Source organism: Adiantum capillus-veneris, chromosome 10, assembly GCF_014529385.1.
Source record: "Adiantum capillus-veneris isolate H3 chromosome 10, ASM1452938v2, whole genome shotgun sequence".
In the NCBI taxonomy this organism is placed as follows: Eukaryota; Viridiplantae; Streptophyta; class Polypodiopsida; order Polypodiales; family Pteridaceae; genus Adiantum; species Adiantum capillus-veneris.
The window spans coordinates 108,261,653-108,269,901 of record NC_140940.1 but is presented as its reverse complement, the minus strand read 5'-3'; the positions used below and the strand labels follow the sequence as shown (position 1 = coordinate 108,269,901).

The 8,249-nt window shown below is 39.8% G+C and overlaps 1 pseudogene; it reads left to right on the top strand.

Annotated features, from left to right (window-relative positions):
* Positions 1 to 1,659: 1,659 nt before the first annotated feature.
* On the top strand, positions 1,660 to 6,124 carry LOC147449437 (uncharacterized; annotated as a pseudogene).
* Positions 6,125 to 8,249: the final 2,125 nt, after the last annotated feature.

Sequence of the window (8,249 nt, the reverse complement as noted above, 5' to 3'; positions counted from 1 at the left end):
GTAGGTCATCATTTACATGAAGTTCAAGCAGGTATGTCAAGAGCCACAATAGAGAGAATAGAAAGATGGTTGCAAGTGTCTTGAAGGTGGATAGAAGCAGTGGACCAAGAAGAGTTCAAATGATTGTTGCCATACAATTATTGGTTGACGCTATTGTTGGTTTAGATGAACTAAAAATGGGGGAGTCAGAGCTCTCAAATGTATTGGAAGAAATGATTCCACTAGTTCAAAATCAAAGGTAAAACATTTAACATTTAGATTTTTCAGTACCATAAGGTTATTTTGATTTATGGCTTTTTTTAATAGATTTAAGATAATGGTATCTACCGAGAAAAGACAACAAGACTTGATTTTTGGGGATGGGTTTGACCACATTATGCTTTTGAAGAAAAAATGTCACTTTCCTTACTTTCATGGAAGTCGTTTCCCTAGGCAAGGTGGGCCATATGATAAGTGCTACATCTTTAAGATGTCAACAAAAGGTCCAGGGTCTGGTATTAGACCTTGTCAATTGCATGCATCGAGGAGGAAATGGAGATTTGAGTGCTCCTTGGGTACATTTTGATCACACACACAGAATAGATGGATGGGCAACTATGTCATGCTCTATCTATGATCCGAGGTAGTCTTTTGGTGTGTTGTAGCATTTTGTTATTGCACATTTGCAACCTTTTTGTAGCTAATATTTGTCATTTTCTTTTAGTTTGAAGGGATTTATGGTTATAGTGGTTTGTGACACCAAAGAAGAGGATACAAACACACAAATCCTATTTTGGAGATCTCTTAATAATTTGTTTGCTCAAGAAGGTTATCCATCAGTAGACTTTGCAGGATTTATGGCTGATGAGGCTGAACAAATTGGGCTGCCGTGCGTACAGTTTTCATTGAAGGGCCAAATAACGTCATGATTGGAAGGGAAAGGTCCTGTCTCTTCCATTGGGAGCAAAGTCTACATAAACAAACTAAAAAATATATAGCCAAAGAAAAGTTTGGTATCCACAAAGACATGTGTGAGACTTGGTGCAATTCAAGGACAATGGTTTTGGCAATGAAGCAAGCAAAAGAACTTAGAAGATGGTGGGAAGATAATGTTGCAAGTGAGAATATCAAGTCACTGGAGAAATGGTTCAAGTGGTGGGAGACAAGGATATCTCACTAGGGTAGCTTACACAATGAAGTATGATACAATCATGAGCCTCCCACAACCTTCTCTATTTTCTTGTTTCGCCAATTCAAAGTTTTTTTTGGGTGGAATGCAGATATCTATGAGTCCTTGGGAAAAAGCTCAAATTCCTAGTACCAATTTGTCAGAGACCATTCATGCATCTTGGCTTGCCGGAGAAGGCCGTAGCAAAAAAAATTATTTGTATGATGCATACGTCACTGATGTCATCAATGCTTACATTCAATGCATAAAGCAACATGGCTATCTAATAGGTAGATACATAGGGCTTTGTCCAGATATGCAAACATATCTAGAGAGATCAAGAAATAAAGAAAAAACTCTTATCCCACTTGTGTTGGCACGTGCTCTCCAAGGGGCAGTGGGGCAGGCACACCATTTTATGGGAAACCTTTATTGCATGGAGACAGGGAAACTGTGCAAAGAAAGAAGGTTAGAGGATTTGCAAAAACAGCTTCTCATAAGCCTGCTATGTGATGGAGTCTAGACAACGAAAAGAGCACGGACGACCACGAAAGATTTTGTTTGATATGGACATGAAGCAAGAGGGACAAAGATTTAATGTGAATGCAGATTCCACAGATGAGGAGATTCATGCAAATAATGACATAATAGATGACACCATACCTTCTATTAGTGAATACATTATTGGTGATTTTGAGATTGTTGTGCCAAGCGGTCATTGGGCAATAAGAATAATGCCTCAAAATGTCTCTCGTAAGTGCTTTGGTGTGCTTGAAGGGAGAAGATGTGAAATGTCATGTAAAGTAGGTCTCCAAGACTTGTGGCCCCATGTTTTTGGGGAGATAGAACTTACAAAGACCAGAGGCAACACCAATGGATGTGGTTATGTGGCCATGATGTGCATCACACTGAAGTTGTGGCCAAACAAGTATTGTCACCACCGGAAAGGCCAACAACTTGGCTAGTAGAGAGTGGAACATGTGTATCAAAGGAGGAGTATGTTGGTTTTCTAGGGGTGGGTTTTGTGATTAGAGCTCCTTCTCCAAAGGCTGTCAAGGAAAGGGAGACAGTGGGAACCTCTGGCAAGCGCAGCAAAAAATTGAGGTCCGTTGTCTCTAAGGAGGCAAGTAAACGCATGGAAATAGGAGCACGTATGGAAGCTTGTTTTGTGCAAGAGATAATTTTGGTGCCTGCTCGTCATGTTGTGTTCAAGATATTAATGCAAGATGTATATGATGTGCATGTGTCTATGGAGCCCTATTGTACATGCCCTAATTTTCAAGGCCAGGAGAAAGCCAAAAAATCTTACTTGGCTTGTAAGCACCTATACTTTGTCTACACACATATTCTTGGGTTGGATGGTAAGCAGCATATGATTATACATCAACCAACACTACGTGAAAGAGAACTCACTTTCATCTTGAATCAACCCCGACGGTTTATGCCTTCAAAGAAGTAGAGAAAAAATAAATGCCTAGTAGTTTGCTCAATTTGTTTTGACATTTTGGTGGGTGATTTGTACACTTTGTGAGGCTTTATTTTGGCATTTCCCAATAAAACAATCTCTTCGATGGCATGCTTTTTTCCTTGTACTATTTTGGACCATAAATATTAATCTTTTGAGGAATCTTTATTTGAATTGATGGTAGTGCTTGTAGCATGTGAAAAAAAAAATTGGGTATTTAACTTTGACATGTGCAAATATAGTACTTCTTTTTGTTGAAGCCTTATAGGTTTCTCTACAAGAATGACATACATAGAAGTTTGGGTTGGGTTGGGTTGGAGTTTTTTTTAATACACTAATGTTCTTTTTGTGAAGGGATTGGAGTACATGCATCAAACTCGCAAAAATAGATAAAACTAAGAAACATCTAAGTGAACACTCTAGTGGTTGCATGCAACTTAGAAAGACCTAAACTATGTGAGAAAGCTCAAAATGAAAAGCTTTCAAAAAAATTGACACTCACCACAAAGCAATGGTTGGAAACTCGGTTACACAAAGAACACTTTTTTTATCATATACATAAAGAGGATAAAGTGAACCGACTTTATAGCCATGGGCTATCATAAGATGACCCTTCGCAAAACGCCAAGACTGCTGATGAAAAGACTTTCTAACCCAATTCATCAAGGCATCCAACCGAAATTAGATTGCATGTCAAGGCTGGAACGTGATGCACATTATGGATGATAAACTTCACCTTATTTGCCATAACCATGGCAATATCACCTATGCCAACAATGTCACAAGAGTAACTGTCACTAAGTGTAACAGAGCCAATGGTTTCCTCGTATGAAGTAAACCAATGCCTATGAGGTGTGACATGCAACAAAGCACCTGAATCAAGAATCCATGTATGGGATATTTCACCACTAGCAAGGAGTTCAGCTGGCAAAGAACTCTACAAAGATAGAGTTTCATGTACATCATAAAAGACATCATTATTCTCAGTCAACATATTAATATCTTGTGCATCACTGTCATCCTGAACTATGTCAATCTTAATCGAACTCTTTGGTTTCTCCTTTTTATCATCATTGATCTTTTCCTTTACCTTGCCCTTCTCTTTGTCACACTTCCAAGCATAACAATCCTTCTTTATGTGACCAAACTTATCACAATAATGGCATTGAACATTGCGACGACCACGAGACTTTGATCTACCCTTTGATGCATCTCTATTGCCTTCTTTCTTTGACTCACGTTGAGAAGAATGGCCCTTACGTTTCTTATCATCCCTTTGCACATAATGAGCTTTGCCATGATACGAGCTAGTCATGGTCTTCCGACGCATCTCCTCTAACAAAAGTGCACCAGTAACATCATCATACTTTAGCATACCATTAGGAGCAGAGTTACTAACACTGTGCAAAAGATATCCCAAGAGGGTCGCAACGAACAAAGCAAAAAGATTGCTTTCATCTCATGATCAACGGTCATGCTCTGTGCACAAATCTCGGAAAAAAGAGAATCAAAATCATTGATATGGCTGGCAACGCTAGCTGACTCCTTCATATGAAGGTTGAAAATTTTTTGCATCAGGAAAACCTTATTGCTAGCCGTATCATTTTTGTAAGTGTCGCATATTTTTTGCCATAAAGCATGGGCAGTCTTGCATTCTAACTCGCATTCTAACACTGTAAAGTACATCAACTCACCAAGGTGCAGTCTAATTGTAGACCTGCATAGCTCATCAAGCTCCTCCCACTGAAACTGAGTCATGGACATACCTTCAATGCTAGCAGCATAGGCAATAGGAAACTTTTGCTTCTTTTGGACTAGCACATCATGCATTTGGTTCTTCCAAAGCTGAAAATTAGTGCCATCAAACTTCTTTATGTCATAAATGTCACGGTCTTTGCTAGTAGACATGGTGAAAAAACTACCAAAAGATTCTGGAAAATTTCAACAGAGTCTCCTTTGTATTTGGGACTATGTCAACCAAAATAAGAGACAAAATGACCAATATGTCACTCACAAAGCATAAAAGAGGGAAATGCCTCTCAAAAGCACAACGTATAGAGACCACCTAAGGCGCATAAACTATCAAACTGACCATAGACCGCCAACTCGGTGTCAAAAGAACCTATACCACTCTATACATGTCCTATGGCCCGCCTCGTAAGGATGCTCCAGCTACCTGTATCACGGAAGGTATCTCCACATTTGAAAATACCCCAGGTCAATGAAAACCTCACGCTATCAACCCTCAGAATGTAGGTTATGCAGCAAATGTATAGCCAAGTCTCAGAAATGGCTATCATCCAGACCAAGTCTCAAAAATGGTCGGGACTGTCGTACTAGCCAAAAGATGGCACCACAAAAGCGTACAATGGTAATATCCACAAAGACGTACAAGTTTGTCAGGACGCTCAAACAGGTTCCAAAAGCATGTGCGTGCCAAGAAATATCCCTGCGGGAAGTCAAACCGCTCTCAAAAGAGCTCAAACACTGTCAAAAGTGTCAACATATGCATGTATGCATTTGCTCCCGTTGGAACCAAAATATTGCAAGCACTGAAACTTGTAGCCTGTGAGTCGCTCAATGCCGATGTCATTGCCGAAGCCAAAATCAAGGCCAAGAAGCACATATAAAGCTAACCAAGCCGCTCTATATACCTGTATCTGTACATGTAGTCGAAGAAGACAATTCCGTCAATCTCCCACTCTATGTGTGTGTATGAGGTCACTCTGAAATAAGCTACACACTCTCAAATGAGCCGTGGGCTCTTGTAAATGGAAGAAATTGCAACAATGGTACCTGTAATGGCTATGGAAGCTCTGCAGCACAAACTACCAAAAGAGGGCTGAAAAAATCAGCTCCTGAACCCTAGCTTGAATGAGGTTTTCTATGGCACGAATGGCTCTGAAAGGGGGGTAAAACTCCAGGACGCCTATTGGAAACGCTCTCGGAATGCTGAATTTGCCGATGCCAAAGTCGGAACCCTGTTTGCACTCTTGAAAGTGCAGGTGCACAAAGGCAATTTCGGGAATGAAACAACTCTCATACCAGATGAAGGAGAGGATTCGGGAGCACATTGGAAGAGGAAGATGAATACACACACACACACTACCATAGCCACACACACAGGTTGGAGGGGGATAGCCAACACACACTGTGTGCCCCCTTTCTCTCTTCTCTATCTTATGCACTAAGGCACAATACACATTGTACTTGGTGTTAGTGGCTCACACAAGTGTACAGCTATACACTTAGGGTTAGTAGCAGTTAGTAATGGGCGATCGGCCACATGGCCATTAAACCTAACAATAATTTTATCTCTATAGCTCATGTTCATGCTCATCAACGTGTAAGTCGCTTGGGTTTTGGTTTTAGGTGGAGATGGAAAATTGATGAGCAAGGAAATTCCAAAGTCACCGCCTCCTGCGAAGAAGTCCCCCCAAAAAAGTACTCCCCTCCAGCATCCCAGTATTGTTTCCCACCCCCCAAAGCCTCCTGTTTGCAAGAAACCGTGACATTGAAGACACTTCGTGTTTGCACTCTCTTGTAATGACAGAATCTTTGACTCTTGCTTTTTGAATAGAAATGAGAATTTTAAGTTGGCCTCCATTTCTCTATCTCTCAATTTATTGCAATTGTCACTCTTGTTTTGGTTAAAAAGTGCTTAGTCTATTCCTTGAAGTATGTAAAACCCATGTCGTTTAGAAAGATACCAAAAGAAAAGGGGACTCTCAAATTGCCCATCGAAGAAATAATAATTATCAAAGATCCACCCCCCTATATTCCAAAAACCATCACATCGCTGCCATTTGATATTCCCTCACGACTAGCATTAGTTTTTTATCTTAACGGTGTTCTCTGTACTTCATGGATTGAACATCCTGATAACCCGGATGCTCAGCCACCTGATCTTGAAACTACTGGTTCAACCTCATCAACAAAAAGGATGACAGGTTTGACTAAGGCTTTGAAGTATTTTTGCTCTACGTATGATTTGTTCATGCCCACAAAGTGGGAATTTTGTTCTTCAGGTATCTCTACGTTCCCAAGGATGCAAAATAGTTCTTAGCTTGGGTTGTGGATTGGGAAAATATTTACATCTGGAGTTCATCAATGCTGAACAGAGTGGACAGCAATCAAGGCAGCTTTTGGGGGCTTTGTGACTACTTCAGCGGATGGGCTAGACAACAGTCATGTGATGTAGCCACATTTAAAATGGTAGGTGGAAAACCAGTACTTTTCAAGAATTTATGAAATTTTCTAAAGCTGGTTCCGTGATATGGTACGAGAAATGTGCTATTGATTGACAACAGTCTTTACAAATGCCATTATAATTTTCCTGGTTACTACATCATTGTACATGGCCTACAGGATCGGAGTATTGAATTCTTGTCTAGGGATTTGCAAGAGGTTCTTGCTAAGTGGCGTGATGCTATGGATTGGTCAACCGAAGCTTTCACCTTCAATGTGAAGCCTATATCGGAGGATAACTATGTTAAAGCTGCACTCAAGTGAGGTGGAAAGACAACCAGTTATGGAGAATACCTGACGGGGCCACATTTGATGCCAATGGTCTTTTAGCTCTAGTATCTCATCTTAAAAATCTCATGTAATTTTTGAAAGCCAAGCTTTGTAGAAAACCCTTGTACTGCCATGTTTTGTCATTACAGCTTAACGCTCTCTACAAACCCATGTATATGCCTACTTCCCATGAGGGATAGTTTTTTGAATAACATTTTGAATGCCTCTATACTGAGCGATCAACATGTAACTTATTGGTAACACAAAAGTTGAATTTATAGTTATTCCATTATGTCAGTTTAACATGTTTTGGACTCTAGTTTTGTGCTTTGGACTCAATTTATGTTGTGGGTAGTGTGTGTGTTTGGTTGTGGTTGTGGATGGCACCAAACATGTAAGTTAAGTGTTTTTAAGGCCATGTTGTGTAGTCATTAGAGGCCTCTTGTCATTACAATCATGTTGTGTTTTAGCATTCTAGCACTAGAAAGTAACAATATAGGTACCAACCAAGGTACTTGGTGTACTTGATGTGCAAGCAAGTATTTTAAAGGGGAACTTTCAAAACACCCACAATGGTAGTTTAGGGTACCCTATCTGCAGATAGATACATGTGAAGAATGTTGGGAGACTAACAACAATGGTACTTAAAGTGACTAATTTATGGATATGTTCCATGCATGTTACTTTAAGTACCTAATCTGCACATTTCTACATTGTAGAACATGCACTAAAAACCTATAATTGGTACTTTGAGACCACCTGAATACCCCCTTTAAGTACCTAAACAAGCAGTCAGCTGCTTGAAACCTGAACTGTAGTAAGTTTTAAATCACTTTGAAGTACACATGTTGGTATAGTAAATGGGAGATAAAAAATTTGTTGTCAACACTTTGATATCTTGTGATAAGTGGGGGTGGGAGAGAGAGAAACACACCACACATGGACTGCATTAAGAGAAAAGAGAACCAAGAGGCTACATTTGTGATTAAGTGTTTTGGGAGGACTCAAGTACAACAAAAAATAATTGCAGCAAAACAACTATTTATTGGGCTCAAAGATACAAAAGGCCTACAAAATTGTTGGCATGCTGTTGTACACATTTTTGTAAACTTGTGGAGA